The sequence below is a fragment of the Trematomus bernacchii genome, unplaced genomic scaffold (genome assembly GCF_902827165.1).
Source record: "Trematomus bernacchii unplaced genomic scaffold, fTreBer1.1, whole genome shotgun sequence".
Classification (NCBI taxonomy): domain Eukaryota; kingdom Metazoa; phylum Chordata; class Actinopteri; order Perciformes; family Nototheniidae; genus Trematomus; species Trematomus bernacchii.
The window spans coordinates 82,501-102,500 of NW_022987663.1; the positions used below are offsets into that span (position 1 = coordinate 82,501).

The 20,000-nt window shown below is 40.0% G+C and overlaps 1 protein-coding gene and 1 long non-coding RNA gene across 2 annotated transcripts in view; one reads left to right on the top strand and one right to left on the bottom strand.

Annotated features, from left to right (window-relative positions):
- Window positions 1-20,000, top strand: part of LOC117487094 (thyroid hormone receptor alpha) — a 130,693-nt gene that overhangs the window by 61,713 nt on the left and 48,980 nt on the right. The window lies entirely within an intron of this gene.
- Window positions 14,371-15,578, bottom strand: LOC117487098. The gene is made up of 3 exons (XR_004556343.1): window positions 15,396-15,578; window positions 14,615-14,693; window positions 14,371-14,534 (listed from the first exon to the last, which is right to left on the bottom strand). It is a non-coding gene; the product is annotated as an uncharacterized LOC117487098 (long non-coding RNA).

Genomic DNA, 20,000 nt, shown 5'->3' on the forward strand with positions numbered 1-20,000 from the left:
AATGGATTAACCTTCACTCTGACAGTGCATTATAAATCTGATATGTAACTACCATGTTCCAACAATAAGCAGAAAGGGGTCATTAAAGTCAGAGTTTAAGCCCAACAGATTGTATTAACGGAGTTGGTAAGCACTGCTCAGTGTTTCCCACAGAATTTGATTGCGGCCCGCCACAAATAAATCGATGTATGGGAAACACTGCTGCTCCTTTGACATATCTTGAGTACTTATTAATGAAATAACTCGATGACTGTTCAAAGATATAGTCCTTAATATTTTCATTAAATCATAACCAATTTTCCGTTGTATTTAGAGTTAAGATTTGTTCGGTTTTGTCTCCAGTAGTTGCACATGTTTCGTCCCGATGAATAGACAGTTGTCAACCTCTTTCTTAAAATACTTAATATAAAATGTCGTTAGGAATAGTTAAACAAATAAATAATGCTACCCAATAAATAGAAGACTTCAAATCGACCCCATGATCGATTTAGGACGATATGCATATACATTTATTTTGTATTTAGTTTTATTATGTGCTAATGGATTAACCTTCACTCTCACAGTGCACACTCATTATAAATCTGATATTTAACTACCATTTTCCAACAATAAGCACTAACATATCATATATAACCGCCATATGAGAGACGTCCGGGTGGAGCAAACCCATCTGCTAATCTGCACAGATTTTAAAATGTATATTTGCAGTTATTACAGCAGCTTTAGTCGGTTTAAACACAACGTTATTGGGATCCTGAGGTACTGGCCTGTATAAATGACATTATTATTTATCTCTTTACTTTTACAATTTATCTTTAAGTCTGCAATAAATAACCTTTTTGAGTTTAACAGCAAGAAACCCAGTGCAAAGTGAACGTCAATGCAAAGTGACTGAGCAAATCCTGCATTTTGAGAAGCTGAAACTGACCGATCATTAACATCAAAACTAGTTTTTGGTTGTTAAAGAGCAATACTGTTCTTATTACGATAATATATACTATTATTAATAGGAAATCATTTGTCATTAATGACAATATGCCCGCTGTATTTATAAATCGTGATTTATTACAACTTTCCATGCTCGCTTCCGATGTTACACGACCGCTCCAAACAAAACAGCTTTCGCCGGTTAGTGACGTCACGCACGTCACGGTACGTCACGGTACGTCACGGTACGTCACGGTACGTCACGAGTAGAACCCTTGTTGAATAATACACTAACTATATGGCTGATGTCGGACTCTGGCTCGGATATTTCGACAGAATCGAGTGACAGTGAATCGTCAATAGACTCGGTGCACTTTCAAGAAGAGGAGGATTTTATTGAAGAGGATGCCGGTGTGGTGGAATCAGATCATGCGGGAGCGAGTCTAACGTGGTGGAACCATACCAGTTTGAGCCACAGTATTCAAGTAGCGGTAGAGATACAGACGGGAGCGAACATGGGGATGATGATCCTGGATTTGGCGGAGATCCGGTGCGGCAACAGAACACAGACTGGTATACATTTGACTTGAATTCATAGAGATGTTCATAAATAGTAAATCAATAATAATAAATAGCAGGCACACTTGGCTCAGGCAACAGAACACAGACTGGTATATACATTTGATTATAATTCATAGACACTTGGCTCAGGTAACTGCATCACACTCTGCTAGGCTTGGAACTCACCACAGAAGTAGGTCTCCTCCTAAAAATGCAATTATTTCTCAACTATTTTTTGTACATTTAGGTGTACATGTGAAAAATGTACAATCATGGAAACAATTGAAGAGTGCCAATGCTGCCAAGAAAAGGATGTCATGGTGGCCAAATGGAGGAATTCAATGAATATGAGGGAGATGGTGCAAACATAACCTGCGTAATAGATCACCCAGGATTCCAATCAAATTGTCTGGATGTTTGGGTGTTGCAGACAGCCTACCATCATTATTCAAAGAGGGACAAGCAGGTGATCAGCCACGTAATGAGTAAGTTACTTGTGTTCACAAATTTGTAGAGCTCAGAAACTTTGATGTATTTTTGGGAAGTCTAATGGTCACTCTGGCAAAGTTACAGAATAAATAGATAAACAAGCAAATAAGGTTATTTTTTTTGCATTTTAGTTTATAGATTTTTTTATCTACACGTTCTACTGTATATTTTCAACTTTTTAATGCTGTTTTATTTCTATTTTGAGATGTTTAAATTCTAGAATTGTTTATTTCTACTCTTTAATTTCTACTCATGTGCAATGCCTTGTTTTTTTTAATTGTTTTTTGATGCTGCTGCAACGCAAAGTACCTCTTATCTTATCTTAAATGGCTTCTAGCATTCTTGATTGTCCCTATAAAACACTTAAATAAAGCCATATCAAACACTGGCATACCTAAAGAAGATTTATAAGGAAAATCCTTGAAGCCAGTGAACTGTGGAGCGACACACACATCCTGAAGCTATAGATATACAGTTGCATTTGGTTGGAAACGCATCGAGGATCCCAGCCTCACCGAGAGCTTATCCCCTCGGTACAGTAAATAAAAGCCACCTGATGCACCTGTATGCATGTGATTGGATGTTATTAGTAAGCCGTAAGCCAAACAGTTTATGATCCAATGAGTCAATGATACTAAGAGGGGATGAGATGGCGTGGAAACAACCAGCTGCTGACTGTATTTACACTTCAGCTTGTACGGGGATTAAAGGTGGATAAAGTACACTTGCAATTGATTTAAGTAGATGCAACGTATTTAAAACAAGGCTACCGTTGCACAGAGGGTCAGGCGATGTTCTGTACAGTATCTAGTTCTAGAATTCATACACAGGGGGTCGCTTGAGGCCAATATACTATATGTGTTACTGACCTTTCCTAACCTTTCATCGGTCATATAGGTTTACAAATGCATGGCTACTGAATATCTAGTACACATAACCATGCTCTTGCACTCACATCGAGTTTCTTTATGTGTTGTCTTTGTTGACAGGTTTAACCTCTTCTACACCGCACCCCCGATACCGGGGGGAAAAACGCGTCATCTGCAGCAAACAGCGTCTGAGGGCATCTTAATATTCAATAAACTATTAATGTTTTATATCCATGTAACGGGAAGAAACTCGGCTAACTGATCTGTTTTTTTTGTTGTTTTTTTAAACCCACAAAGTTAGCGCTGGGCCTATGAATTAGCTACGAGCAAAAAAATGCTAACGGCGTTTTGCACAGAAACTCACTCATAACACCCTTATTATTTATCTTTACTGCACGTCCAACATATCGACTAGCATCGTGAGAAGACACAAAATCGATCGGTACCTACATCATCACTCCATGATAAGAACTCGCAACTTTATAAACAAAAACAGACATCAAAACATGTGGCGCTAGGTAGCTAAAAACGCTAACATGGCTTACCTGTGTCGTTGTCAGGTCAAAACTGGTCTTCAAGGCATTAAAACGATAAAAACGCTGCTGAAGTTAATCCATAGGTTAATCCAATGTGTCTGTGTCACTTTGAAATGATTTCTGATAATCCATAAGCAATAAAACTGCTTTTCCGTTTCCAGATGTCAGAGCGTGTGCTAGGTTCGCTCTGATGCAAACCTGAATGCGCAAAGCCCCCACCTTTTTTTGTTAACATGTGTGTGTATGTGAAAATCCCCCTTCGATTCTATTGGCTCTAACGGTCAGAAAGAGATGTCAATCACCAAAATCGACCAATGGGTTCCAGAGAAACGGTAAAAACGCCCATTTCCACCCAAATCACCTCAGAGGTGGAGTGGTTTTGGCTAAATCTCTCTAAAAAGGTCAAATGTCACTTGTTTTGCATCAATCTTGATACAGGGTACTTATTATATGTTGTACTTTGGATTCCTAAAGCTTTTAGTCTACCTTACCATCATCCAAGGGTAATTTTCACTATCTGTAAAAAAGAATTTTTGGACGGACACTATCATTTACAGTTTTTTACTATGTAAAATCTGAATTTTCTTTAAAATAAAAAACATCTATATTGATTCTGACTTTTCTACATCCAACTCACAGGTTTATCATTACTTTGAGAAAAAAGATTATTAATTTAACCCTTTTAGAAGGGAAGATATGGTCATTTGTTCTGGGAATGTCATTTTCGAGCCTGAGACCTGAAAAACAGGCTCAGGGCTAAACAGGTTTAAATACCCCTCCTACTCTTTTCAGTGTCTCCTTCATCCCATTTTACCTGCTTAGCATCGAAGCTGTTCTCTCCTTTTATTCTGACATTTGAGGCCAGTGTACTAAATGTGTTACTGACCTTTTCCTAACCTATCATCGGTCTGTGAAACAGCACAACACTCATATAGGTTTACAGCTGGGATTACAAATGCATGGCTACTGAATATCTAGTACACATAACCACGCTCTTGCACACACATCAAGTTTCTTTATGTGTTTGTCTTTGATGAGAGGTTTAAATAGCCCTCCTACTCTCTCTCTTTCCTTCTCTTGTCTACCTCAGTGTGTCCTTCATCCCATTTTACCTGCTTAGTATTGAAGCCTTTCCAACTTTCCCCAGCAACAAACTGTTCTTTCTGAAGCATCAGGACAAAAACCACTAGACTCAGAGACAGTTTCATTCCACAGGTCAATCAATCAATCAATCAATCAATCAATCAATCAATCAATGTTTATTTGTTCTTGGACCCTCACATCGGACAAGGACACACTTCCAAAGAAACCCCACATAAGACTATTAAACACCTGAACTCTGTAAAAACAACCATAAACATTCATCTGATTGCATCTTGCTAATTATGTATATATATATCATATTCCATTTAGTTGTATACAGACTCTTCTCTCACTATTTCTATTTTATTTGTAATTACTTGCACATCTCAAAACATTCTCTTGCACTATTTTATCAGTTTTATTAGTTTTATGTCCTATATATATTAGACTTCAGTTTGTCATTGATATATCTGATGAAGACTTGAAACTTGAATCTTGAACATTGATCGGCTCCTATAAAGTGAAGCTCTTTGCAATGAGTCTTCATGGACAGTGTTTTTCTTGTTTGTTTGTGTGGTTAGGAAATATTGGGAATAATGCAAGATAATGAGACATCTGAATGCAATGGAGATTTTTCGACTAGATTTGGAAAAGGCCGATGATAAAGCCTTGAAACTTAAATCTTGAATCCTCCTTCCTTTTGGCCTGCATGCAGGTTTGTTGAGTGAAACTTGGAGGGACATGCAGTCCTTGGCAGGGTGTTTCCAGCCTGTCAGCGTGATCTGAGGGCACGCTGCCAGCTGTTCTCCTATAGAGCGACAGACATACGGTAAATTAAGACCAGTGGATCCGTTGCAGTTTGCTCCAGGCGCTCAGATTGTTTTGATGCATGAGGTGTGACGGCCATTTATGGATCAAGCCTTACTTGCAGGGTAGGTCAATAAACGCTGTTTTGTGTTGTTTTGCAATGTATAAATTGAGGTTAACCACTACAGAACTACAGGGTGTAGCTCAATACTATGGATCTTTAAATGTCACATTTTTGTGTGAATGCAGCAGAGAAGATGTAAACAACCAGAGCTTTAACTGTGCATGTGGTTCAACGTCCCCAACTCATAGTGAAGAGCAGCATGTAGAAAGCATGTAGGAAATATAAATGCAATAATGTAAGTATAACATTTACAAAAAGGCCTGTTGTTAATCTATAAGCAATACAGTGTCTTCCTTCGAATCCTAAACTTAAATGCCCGAGAGCTGAAGAGTCAACCGTGGATTGTAAAGAATATTTTGACCCCTAAACGTTTTGGAAACTATTGAAAATGATGATCCAATATTATAACAATAACAAGAAAATGATTAAAAGAAAATCAGACATTGATTAATTGTAGCAGAAAGAAATTCTGTAAAAAAAGAGTGATATAATAGATTTAAGTATTTTTAGAACCAGTAACGTTAGCTAACATTACTCGCAGAGACTTAAGAACCAGCACCTTTAGCACACATTAGCATAGACATAAGCACTATTATTACACGGCTTAGTTGTATACTCAATTCTGATTGGTCCATTCAGAACATGTGACACGTTGCTAATACAGACCGCTGTCAAGGACTATAACAACCGTTGCTAAGGAGGATCGAGCTAACATAATATTAGCTTAACACAGAATAGGAACTATTAACGTCAGCAAACACTACTAGCAGAGCCACAAACAAATAGCTATGTTATTTAAAAATACAGATAGACTGAAGAATCAGTCCAATTGGCTTAACTACTCATTCCTTTTGGAGACTGAAGAACCAGTAACCAGGCATAAATTACCTGTAGAGACTCAAGAACCAGTTACTTTAGCTAACGTTATGGATTGAGACCTTTGAACCAGTGACATTAGCTAGCATTATTGACAGAGACGTATTACTGAAAGAGACTTAAGAACCAGTAACGTTAGCTAGCATTTCTGACAGAGACTTACAAACCAGTAACGTTAGCTAGCATTGCTAACAAAGACTTACAATCCAGTTAAGTTAGCAAGCATTATTGACAGAGACTTAAGAACCAGTAACGTTAGCTAGCATTTCTGACAGAGACTTAAGAACCAGTAACGTTAGCTAGCATTATTGACAGAGACTTAAGAACCAGTTCTTTAGCTAACATTATTTACAGAGACTTAAGAACCAGTAACGTTAGCTAGCATTTCTGACAGAGACTTACAAACCAGTAACGTTAGCTAGCATTTCTGACAGAGACTTAAGAACCAGTAACGTTAGCTAGCATTTCTGACAGAGACTTAAGAACCAGTAACGTTAGCTAGCATTTCTGACAGAGACTTAAGAACCAGTAACGTTAGCTAGCATTATTGACAGAGACTTAAGAACCAGTTATTTAGCTAACATTATTTACAGAGACTTGAGAACCAGTAACGTTAGCTAGCATTTCTGACAGAGACTTACAAACCAGTAACGTTAGCTAGCATTTCTGACAGAGACTTACAAACCAGTAACGTTAGCTAGCAGTTCTGACAGAGACTTACAAACCAGTAACGTTAGCTAGCATTGCTAACAAAGACTTACAAACCAGTTACGTTAGCTAGCATTTCTGACAGAGACTTACAAACCAGTAACGTTAGCTAGCATTGCTAACAAAGACTTATAAACCAGTTACTTTAGCTAGCATTATAGATTGAGATCTTTGAACCAGTAACATTAGCTAGCATTACTGACACCCCCACTCCCCTTTGTGCCGATGCTCCGTTTTATATCTAGCTATTCGAGGTCGATCAGTCAATCATTCGACTGCTGATTCCTGACGTGTCTCATATCAACCCAGTCTCACGCCATTTCGTGTTATAGTCACGAAATTAATTTAATCTATTGATTCGTGTTCACCAACACGATTTTCAATTTTTTTTCCTGTCACACAGAACGATTTTAAAAGCAATGTATTTCTATTGGTAGTATGTTCCGTGCCTGCAACACGTCTTTTTGTCTGGTCGGGTCTTGGAAGACCAGAAGCTGTGTGGTTCATAAAAACATGTTCTTACTCAATATCTTACCCTAAGCCTAACCCTATCCCTTTTATTTTAAATTGTATAATGTCTGAGTTTTTTTGCCGTCAGTGAGGAAAAGAAATGGCTCAGAGCCTCAGAATACTGACATCTGTATTTTATGTCATCTTTTTTTCCTTCTAATTTGTTATTATTTGGTGCAGGCACGAAACATACTACCAATATAAATACATTGCTTCTAAAATCGTTCTGTGTCAGAATACTTAAATCTGTATTTTTTTGTATCTGTTTTTCCTTCTAATTTGTTATTATTTACATTGCTTTTAAAATCGTTCTGTGTGACACGAAAAAAATGGGAAAATAGTGTTGGTGAACACGAATCAATAGATTAATTTCGTTACTATAACACGAAATGCCGTGAGACTGTGTTGCTCATATCCATTTCCCCCCCTCATACCCCCCCACCTGCTGCTCTCAATCAATGCATTATACAGGCATATGAAGACCAGTGTACCGTCACACATGAACTGAACTAACAGACAAACAACCACCACATAAAGATTTAAATACTGTTCACAGTTCACCTTCAACGCAGGATTTCACATCCCATTTATCAGGCTTTCCCTGGTTTACAAAAAGCAGCTTTTTGTTCTTGTAAATTATGACAAAGAACTTGAACCAATGTTTAATTTGCCGGAGCTAGGTAATCCATCACTTTAGCTTTGTCTTTCATCTTTGTTTGACTGCGCAGAATGACATATTTTTCAATCAGACGTGTAAATCTCTTGCAAGATAATCCCTTTAAAAGATGACAACCTGCGATTTCCTAATCTCTTCCAGACTTATTTCCATTAGGGTGTAACAGTGTGACGTTTAGGTTTAAAAACAGTGTCTATACATGGATTGCATATTTAAACGATGGGTACAATCTAAAATACAGATGGACATAAACAGTCTTAAAGGTCTCCTATCATTCAAAATGCACTTTTTGATGTCTTCTCTACATCACCATGTGTCCCCGGTGTGTCAGGAGACTCACAAAGTGATGTCTTCTCTACATCACCATGTGTCCCCGGTGTGTCAGGAGACTCACATAGTGATGTCTTCTCTACATCACCATGTGTCCCCGGTGTGTCAGGAGACTCACAAAGTGATGTCTTCTCTACATCACCATGTGTCCCCGGTGTGTCAGGAGACTCACAAAGTGATGTCTTCCCTACATCACCATGTGTCCCCGCTGTGTCAGGAGACTCACAAAGTGATGTCTTCTCTACATCACTATGTGTCCCCGGTGTGTCAGGAGACTCACAAAGTGATGTCTTCCCTACATCACCATGTGTCCCCGCTGTGTCAGGAGACTCACAAAGTGATGTCTTCTCTACATCACTATGTGTCCCCGGTGTGTCAGGAGACTCACTAAGTGATGTCTCCTCTACATCACCATGTGTCCCCGGTGTGTCAGGAGACTCACAAAGTGATGTCTTCCCTACATCACCATGTGTCCCCGGTGTGTCAGGAGACTCACAAAGTGATGTCTTCTCTACATCACCATGTGTCCCCGGTGTGTCAGGAGACTCACATAGTGATGTCTTCTCTACATCACTATGTGTCCCCGGTGTGTCAGGAGACTCACAAAGTGATGTCTTCTCTACATCACCATGTGTCCCCGGTGTGTCAGGAGACTCACAAAGTGATGTCTTCTCTACATCACCATGTGTCCCCGGTGTGTCAGGAGACTCACAAAGTGATGTCTTCTCTACATCACTATGTGTCCCCGGTGTGTCAGGAGACTCACAAAGTGATGTCTTCTCTACATCACCATGTGTCCCCGGTGTGTCAGGAGACTCACAAAGTGATGTCTTCTCTACATCACCATGTGTCCCCGGTGTGTCAGGAGACTCACAAAGTGATGTCTTCTCTACATCACCATGTGTCCCCGGTGTGTCAGGAGACTCACAAAGTGATGTCTTCTCTACATCACTATGTGTCCCCGGTGTGTCCCCGGTGTGTCAGGAGACTCACAAAGTGTCAGGAAATAAACCCCTCTCTCTTTTCCTCCGTACCCACATCTCTAAAAACGGGGGAACAACGGAGCTGATCCAGATTTGCTGCGTCATGACGACATTACTAAAATGTGGGCGGGCTTTAAACCCACGGGCCTATCAGAAACGTTGCTGTCAGAAACAATGAGACGTGTTCTGGAAGTAATATGGTCTGTGTTTACATTAGCATGCTAACACTCAGAGCTAACCTGTGCTGGAGAGAGCATGTGTGAAGAAGCAGGAAATAAAAAGGAAGTCACCTTGTGGTAAACCTGAGAGAGAGAAAGCCTTTGAGCTCCATACTGTTTCAGAGAGAATCCTTGATGTGGTTTGGAACATGATATGGCGTAATAAGCTAAGGACCCAGAATCATCTCTTTAGTAACAGGGCTGAAATAGAGGGGGATGATGATAGAATGGGTGATCTGTTTGGTATTTTGAGCAAAACCCTTCATAGACATGTTTTTTATATATCTGAGACCTATACTATATTGTTCAAATATAGCATAATAGGTGAGCTTTGAATAAGGCTGTTAGTGTCCTGCAGAGGGTAGTAAGATGTTTCAGAAATAAGTGAAAACCCAGTAAAAGAAAAGAGGGATGCATTGCATAGAAAGTGGAATAACACTTTACTAAGTTACTCAACCCCACTGCACCATTTGGGGAACGTAGGCTGCTTTGTGAATGATTCATAACACCGTTTTATGAGATGTTTTATATCTACGTTTATGCCTAGTTTTTTTTAATATGCATCCACGGAGAAGCTGCACATAATGCATTTAAACAGCTGGCGTCTGTCGGACCCACAGCGATTGATTTTACTCTGAGAGGTTCAGAGAGACAGCCTCCTGCAGTTCAACTGTTTATTTACACACCTCACTTAATGCATGGAGCGCTCCACAGCTGTGTGGAGGCTTCATGCAGGGCAGTTAAATGGTACTGGTGGGTTTTTTCTTTGGGAAAGAGCCATATTGGACGGAGCTACACAGGCGAGATTGTTTTTTAGTAAAGCTATTACATTGTCTGCTTCTATTTCTTCAAGCAAGCGTGTGATGTTTTACTTCAGCTAACACAGTAGCAGAGGTTAGCAGAGCGTTGGGACTCGGCTGTATTTACTTTGTTCTGCTCGGGTCATTTATTATCAATGTGTTTTGTGTTTGGAGACGGCTTTTTTGAGACATAAAAGGCCTGTTTCTTCATGAAATAGAAATGCTGGGAGGTACTTTGTAATGTTATCTAACATAAGTGACAAATACTTAACCAGTTACATTAGCAAACACTACTGGCAGTGACTTAGAAACCAATAACATTAGCCAACATTATCAGGAGGGACTTAAAAGCCAGTAATGTTATTTAACATTGCTGATAATGGCTTAAAAACCAGTGACTTAAGAACCAGTCATGTAAGCTAGCATTACTGACAGATATCTAAGAAATAGAAAGGTTAGCTTACATTTCTGACAGCGATTTAAGAACCAGTTACGTTAGCAAACATTATTAGGAGAGACTTAAGAGGATGCAACGTTTGCTCAATCCTTGCAGAGACGTAAGAACCATTAGCATTAGCTAGCATTACTGAAAGAAACTTAAGAACCAGTCCCGCTAGCTAACTTTACTGAAAGGTATTTTAAAAACAAGTATCATGCTTTACTGACAGAGACTCAAGAACGATAACTAACATTACTGACAGATTTAGGAACCAGTAACATTAGCTAACATTACTTACAGATACTTAAGATCTGTAAGAGCATTACTGACAGAGACTCAAGTACGTCAGCTAACATGGCTTAAAGAACCGTAATATGCTAACATTTTTGGCATAGGCTTTAGAACCACTCAAGTAAGCTAACATTACAGATACAATCTTAAGAATCAGTCACGTTAGCTAACATTAATGGCAGAGACTGAATAGCCATTAGTGGTAGATAGCATTACCGACAGAGACCTACAATCTCCCTGCTGAAAAAACCAGCTAAGACCAACAAGGCTGGTCAGGCTGGTTTACCAGCCTGACCAGCCAGTCAATATTAGGCTGGATTAGTTTGCTGGTTAAGAGGGGTTTTGGACACTTTAGCTGGTCAGGATAGCTGGTTTGGTCACAGTGTTTTAGCTGGTCACCATTAGCTGGTCAGACTTGTATGATCTTGAGTAGAACTTTAACTGGGATTACTTGATGGTTAAGCTGGTCATATATGATGATGAAACACTCTCACCCAATTGCAGTAGCTCAATCTATCATTTCAGATCAGAGCACCTACCTTACCAGAAAGGTACCAGAATGTAGTATTGTCTGTAAATAAATACTCATACATCAAATGATTAGAAGCAGGAAAATAATTTATAACACACAATGAACATTAACACAAATTTGAAAACATTTTCAAAACACCCATTACTTCATATTTTTAAGCAATTTCCTTCAACTGTTTCTTTCCGCTTTTCACAAGGTCCTGTATTTTTTGTAAAATGTAGTAACTGGCCAACTTTTCCCTCTCTGTCTTCTCCACGTTTTGTGAATTCAGCCATCCTCTGAAGCACTCTTGAAAAGAGAAAGGAAAAACAGATTAACTTTTAGCTTTGTGTTATGATTACTTAAAGGGGACCTATCATGCAAAATGCACTTGTGTACGTCTTTTCTACATGAATATGTGTCCCCGGTGTTCCAGGGAACTCACCAAGTGTCAGAAAACACAACCCTCTCTATTTTCCTCCATACCCAAATCTCTAAAAAAGGGGCTGCAACGGATCTGATAAAAACTGATCCAGATTTGAACACTGTCCTGACGTCAGGACGGTGGCACTACGGCTATTGGGCCAACTCCACCAATCAGGAGGAGACAGCCACGGCCATTGCCGTTCGAAAGCGCTGGAGACGCTGTAGTACATATGCCAGGCCTGTAAGTGGCGCTGTAGTCTGCCACAAAAGCAGACTCTTTCCATACATTTTAAGACCTCATCGCCACTTTGAGTTCTAACCGGTTACATTGGCGACACTTCACCTCACATTGACTATATACAGTATTGATTGTCCTTCCTCCTTATCTTCCAACCATTTGGACGCAAACTTGCATTTCCCCATAACGATGTTGTTTAACAACCGGCGTAAACGGACCTTCGCGCGCTATCAAGCAGTGAGCGTGCGAGTGTACATTCAGGCACACTGTAGAATACAACCTCTTTGGACAATTTATATACTTATTGAAAACAAGCTACAAAATGTAATACTTGGAAAATGCCGATTAATACTTTGAAATAGCCTTAATTTTCGCTAAATTGATTTATCAACTTTTAATACTTTTTAAGACCCTGCGGACACCCTGATATAGTATGATAGATATATTACTTTACACCCGGAAGTATGTATTGTCATTGTTATTGTCGATAAATTGAGGGATATACGCTATATTTTATTAACACACAGTATGTACTTTATACATCCACCTCGAGTGTTTGTCTCTGCACCGGAAATAATTTAATTTTAAAGTTCAACCGCATATTATATATAGACTATATCAGCGCCACACCTGCGTAACACATGGTGCCTCTTGTCTGAACAATTTTTTAAGCGATTTGTAATCTATTCTTGTCGACTTGCAGCCTAAATACAAAGATAACTCCACTCTCCTACCACTGCTTACCTCTAATGAGCCTTGGTAGAACTAGTGTCCGAGTCATGGGGTCCAGAACTGACTGAAGACATGTGGAACAGAGGACAGGCATGGTTCGATGTACAGGGAACTGGAACTTTGAACAGGTGTTTTCATCTTTCCTGCCTGAAGATTCTCAAGTTCTTGATCAGGTGTTTGATGTGGGCTGGCATGATCCTTTCTGCAGCGATGAATAAAGAAAACAAAGAAAACATTTTTAATAATAGTAATGATGGTAACAACAATTATATTAGTATAACTATTTATATAGCACTTACACAATTGCAAAGTGATTCTCCCAACAAAAATAAAGAACAAAACAATACTAACAATAAAAAAACAAATGACTATAGGAATGTTAAGAGACAAAGAAATTATAAACATTCTGAGAGGCCGACTACAAAAGGTAGACTCAATGGCTCTTGATGACATCAATGAGCAGTCCCAATAGATGCTGCTGTATACAAATAAATAGATTTATTCTATTTTGTGTTGGATGATTTGTTTTATTGATTGCTGATGGATGTATATATAGGGTTTATTGAACAGCAGTAAAGCATTAAGTTGCTAAATTAACGTACACTGAACTGTAAAACAACTTACCACTATTTAGGAAAGGCTCTGATCAGGAGGGTTGACTAGTAGGACAGCAAAGAGGTGGAGGAGGTCTATGTACAACCATTGGTAGATGTTACACCTGAAAGAAATATAAGGAAATAAAAGAAGACAGGAGTACAAACATCCTCTTAAAGGTGGGGTAGGTAAGTTTGAGAAACCGGCTCGAGATACACTTGTTGTTATATTCCATGGAATGCTCTTAACATCCTGATAGCAATGAATATCTGAAGTGCTTTGACAAAAAATCCATAAAAAAATATCATCAGTGGAAGCTGTAGTACTGTAAAAAGCACGACCAATCATCTGAGCCGGCCCGGCTAAAATAACTGGATGGCCTACCTGCCTGTCAGCCTTCCATCTGTGCACAAACTTATCTCGTGCCCTCATTGGTCATGTGCGCGTTCGTGTGTGTTGGAGGAGGGGCTCTGTGAGGAAGGGGCAGATTTTTTCCGGTTGTGTATTTTCAAATTATAGCGCACTCGAGCTGGTTTCTCCAAAATTACCTACCCCACCTTTAAGTAAAAGACCAAATCATGTCAAGCTTTAACTTGAGCCTGTTTTTTCAGTCTTTACAATGCACTGTTGGAAAATACCTTCCAAAGGCTAAATTCAAACTCAATACCATAAATAACTGGGTACCAAAGTGCTTTACCTGATCGAACACGTTCCACATGGAGCAGCAACCATCCGGCTCGGCCTTTTGCTGCATATCATCTCCTCCCTCTCCACTGTTTCCATTAGATCTCTACTGTCAAATAAAACTGAAATTTCCCAAAAAATCATATTAAAAAAGTTTAAAACAATAACTTGCTTTTGGCATTGAAATGGATTAGAATCTCACCATTTTCCTGGATGTCAGGAAGGCCAGGAAGTCATTCCCTTCAAGACCGCAACCAGTCATAGGAGTTCAAATGCAAAGCCTGAACGATGACAAGAGCGGGAGACTTACATTTTACAATTATATTTTTAATTAATACCAGAGCAGTGTGTACATAGTACGACATGCAGAGAACAGATCAAATCCCCTGACAGAATCACACACTTTGGTGATATCCTCTTCTGATAATGTTTCATTTTTTAGCAGCAAAGTAACATTACTCAAAGTATGTCAGACCCAACTCATTTACAGTATGTTTTGCATCTCCTCAACAATGGTCTGTATCATTGAGTAGAAAAAAACTGTCCCTACAATTTCAGGTAGATTAACACACATTTGTAAGACAAGTTTACAATGAAGCACAAAAACCCTCTTTGTATTAAGCGAGCTGCCACACAAAGTACAGCTTAACATGCTAACCTTTGGTAGAGAGCTACAGTTAGCTAACTTCATGTTCAACACAACACCTCTAATGGCATTACATTGACGATTTTAAACAAAACGTAACTCTCTCAACTTGTAAGATAACGTTAAGTTAACTTACCCTTAAATAACTACATCACCTTTTTCAGGGGAAACACAAACTGCAGAAAACGTTAGCTGCTAACTGTTGTTAGCTAAGACAGCTAGCCTCCTAGCAAACGTAAGGTTACGTTAACATTAACGTAACGTTGTAAGAAAGCAAAACGAACCTTCGAGAAAGCTTTTACTCTCAGACTTGGTGAAATTGTGTAGTGTTGCTTACCTCCAGAAGGACTTTTAGCGCGTTTCCCAGTAGACAGAGCTGTCAGAGCGGTGCCTCTCAGAAGAGCAGCCGCTGGGCGGAGTCACAGAAACGCTCAACTGATCTTCACTCCTCAACCGTTGTGCCGTTAGTGCCGTTAGTGCCAGTCAAAACATACCGCTTTGTTTCAACCACTGCCGTCTCGCCGTCCCCCCATGTCCCGCCCTCTCTGTCTGTCTGTGTCTGTTTCAGTTTAGCCAGCAAGACTGCTGGTAGACCAGCTTCACCAGCTTCACCAGCATCCAGCTTAACTACCAGCTAAAACCAGCATAGACCAGCATGACATCCATGCTGGTCTATGCTGGTTTAGCTGACCAGGCTGGTCTTGAACCAGCCAGAACAGCCTGGCCAGCTTGTCCAGCCTGGTAAACCAACTAAACCAGCCTAACACCAGCCTAACACCAGCCTAACACCAGCCTAACACCAGCTAAAACCAGCTAAAACCAGCAACCATCTTAAGCTGGTCTATGCTGGTTTTTTCAGCAGGACTAGTAACATTAGCTTACATTTCTGACAGAAACTTAAAAAACAGTCCTGCTAGCTAACTTTACTGAAAGGTATTTAAAAACAAGTAATATTAGATAACGTTCTTGAGTCTCTGTCAGTAATGCTATCTGTCAGTAATGCTAGGTCATTAGCTAGCATTACATTACATGTTAGATGCTTTTATCCAAAACAACTTACATACTCAATACTGCGGACAATCCCCACAGGAGTAATTTGGGTGAAGTGTCTTGCCCAGGGACACAACGGCATGCTGACTGCAGTGGGGTTTGAGCCTGTGACCCCCTGATCCGAACACCAACGCACTATCCACTGCATCACACGCCTCCCATTACTGACAGAGACTCAAGAACGTTAGCTGATATTACTGGCTTTGATTCAAAATCCAGTAACTTATGAGAGACTTAGGAGACTGTCACGTTAACTAACATTACAGATAGAAGCTTAAGAAGCAGTCACAATAACTAGCATTACTGACAGATATAATGTTAGCTACATAATGCTATATGCTAGTCATGCAGCCAAAACAACTATGATTTTGAAGATGAGATTTCTTCTATCTGAGGATCTTCTTCAACCAGCGAAAAACTACCAGTGTAATATTCAGAATACCTGAAGGTAATTTAGTAAGACTTCATTATGGTGTATTAGTCTTTCACATAAATATATAGATATTATCGAAAGACATCATTTATTTAGGGTTAGGGTTAGAGGGTTTAGACGGTCATGAATGAGTCTTCTGTGAAAGCTTTCCTTGGCATTCAGTTTCCAGGTATTTGACGGTCATGCTTATCGGCCGTTAACACAATATATTCCCTGTCTGCATGCTCTTCTATCTATAGACGTGTGTGAGTTGAGGACAGGGACGGTGGGCAAACATTTAAATAGCTGTGAGCAGCTGAGGGGAAAAGGTTAGCAAGAGAACATCACATGCAAAGAAACTGTAGCATCTCCCAAATGTCTTAAACTGATCAAATCTGATGATAAATTGGCTGTGTGAGGAACTCAGAGAGGTCACTACAGGTGATACTGTATATAAGGAAAGGATTAGAAGAGCTAACACAGTAGCAGAGGTTAGCAGAGCGTTGCTGTATTTACTTGGTTCTGCTCGGGTCATTTATTATCAATGTCTTTTGTGTTTGGAGCCGGCTTTTTGAGACATAAAGGGCCTGCTTCTTCATGAAATAGAAATGTTAGGATGTACTTTTTTATGTCCTTGAGTTGGTGTTCTGGATGACTATTTTCTTTTTTATATATTTATATTAGGAAGTAGTTATTAAAGCTAACTTCTGTAATGTTATCTCACATAAGTGACAAAGACTTAACCAGTTACATTAGCAAACATTACTGGCAGTGACTTAGAAACCAATAACATTAGCTAACATTATTAGGAGAGCGTTAAGGGCCAATAACGTTATTTAACATTGCTGATAATGGCTTAAAAACCAGTGACAGTGACTAAAGAACCAGTCATGTACTGACAGAGACCTAAGAAGTAGTAGCGTTATCAAACATTACTGACAGAGACCTAAGAACCAGTAAGGTTAGCTAGCATTAATGAAAGAGACCTAAGAACCAGTAAGGTTAGCTAGCATTAATGAAAGAGACCTAAGAACCAGTAAGGTTAGCTAGCATTAATGAAAGAGACCTAAGAACCAGTAAGGTTAGCTAGCATTAATGAAAGAGACCTAAGAACCAGTAAGGTTAGCTAGCATTAATGAAAGAGACCTAAGAACCAGTAAGGTTAGCTAGCATTAATGAAAGAGACCTAAGAACCAGTAAGGTTAGCTAGCATTAATGAAAGAGACCTAAGAACCAGTAAGGTTAGCTAGCATTAATGAAAGAGACCTAAGAACCAGTAAGGTTAGCTAGCATTAATGAAAGACACCTAAGAACCAGTAAGGTTAGCTAGCATTAATGAAAGAGACCTAAGAACCAGTAAGGTTAGCTAGCATTAATGAAAGAGACCTAAGAACCAGTAAGGTTAGCTAGCATTAATGAAAGAGACCTAAGAACCAGTAAGGTTAGCTAGCATTAATGAAAGAGACCTAAGAATGTTACCTAACATTACTGGCTTGGATTCAAGAGCTAGTAACTTAGCCAACATTATTAGGAGAGACTTAGGAGAAGGTAACGTTAGCTAACCTTATTGAAAGAGACTTTAGAACCACTCAAGTTAACTAACATTACTGACAGATTTAGAAACCAGTAACATTAGCTAACATTATAAAGAGAGTCTTAAGGGCCAGTAACGATATTTAACATTGCTGATAAAGGCTTAAAAACCAGTGAAAGTGACTTAAGAACCAGTCATGTTAGCTAGCATTACTGGTAGAGACCTTTGAAAGAAACTTAGGAGCCATTGTATATAAGGGAAGGATTATAAGAGGAAGGGAAGGTCACTGTGAGGTTATTGAGTTCATCCAATAACAGAATAGTCGCAGGTTTTATCCCCACTGTGTCCTCGGGGTCCAGATATGTGTTTCCGCAGCAGGAGATCCAGCTTAAGATCCAAACGGGCCAAAGCTGAATATATTTTGTATAGGAAGAAGTTTTAACTGCTGTTTTTATCTCTTCTTTCCTGGAGCAGCTGGCTGGTTTTATCGCTTCCTAAAGCTCACGTTTTAACTGCAATATGGTGTTTACTTTACTTTAGGAAACAAACAGCAACTTCACCAAGAAGCTGCCTGAATGTGCACAACATGTAACGCTTTATATACATCTACCGTACTGCTTCATGGCGCTTTGAAAGAACAGGCTGTGAAAACGTTCTGAATTGTAAACAACACAATGACGTGTGGGGCTCTTTATCCAGACATGCATTTGTCTATCTTTACATTACTAAAGCCTTTATGTGGCCTTTAGAGTCATTGATGAGGCTTGATAATCAATGCTGTTGCTGCAACATGAATGAACAGCAACAAGCCCTGAGCTTTTAGTGATTTCAACTGTCTGATTGTGCAGATGCAGCAGACATATGGCACAAATGCAGTAAATAGACCTAATATAAAAGGTCTTGTTGTTGTGTGCTTTGAAATAATGTGTCTTTGAGTCAGAGTTATTTATTTGTCTTATGTTTATATATATATAAGCGGATACAAGCGGCCGAGATGGGTTTTCTCCGCAGGGTGGCTGGCGTCTCCCTTAGGGATAAGGTGAGAAGTTCAGTCATCCGGGATGAGGGAAAGGAACGTTTGGGCTCCTTGCTGGAACTGCTAACCCCCCGCGAGAGAGTCATGGATGGATTGGATGGGATGGAGGATGGGTCGGATGATGGTGGGTGGAGGATGGATGGATGGAGGATGGATGGTGGATGGATGGATGGATGGAGGATGGATGGATGGATGGATGGTGGATGGATGGATGGATGGATGGGTGGGGGATGGTGGATGGATGGATGGATGGTATGGATGGATGGATGGAGGATGGTGGATGGGATGGATGGATGGTGGATGGTGGATGGATGGTGGAGGTGGTGGATGGTGGATGGTGGATGGATGGATGGTGGATGGATGGTGGATGGATGGATGGATGGGTGGGTGGATGGTGGATGGATGGATGGATGGATGGATGGTGGATGGATGGATGGATGGTGGATGGATGGATGGGTGGGTGGATGGTGGATGGATGGATGGATGGATGGATGGTGGATGGATGGATGGATGGTGGATGGATGGAGGGATGGATGGTGGATGGATGGATGGATGGTGGATGGATGGATGGGGGGTGGATGGATGGATGGATGGATGGATGGTGGATGGATGGATGGGTGGATGGTGGATGGATGGATGGATGGATGGATGGATGGATGGATGGATGGATGGATGGTGGATGGATGGATGGATGGTGGATGGATGGTGGATGGTGGATGGATGGTGGATGGATGGATGGATGGAGGATGGATGGTGGATGGATGGATGGATGGGTGGATGGATGGATGGTGGATGGATGGATGGATGATGGGTGGGTGGGTGGGTGGGTGGAATACCGTTTTTGGTTTTGAGGACTTCTCTGCAGCTCCAAAACACTTCGTTGAGATATTTGAACATATTTAGCCTCTAA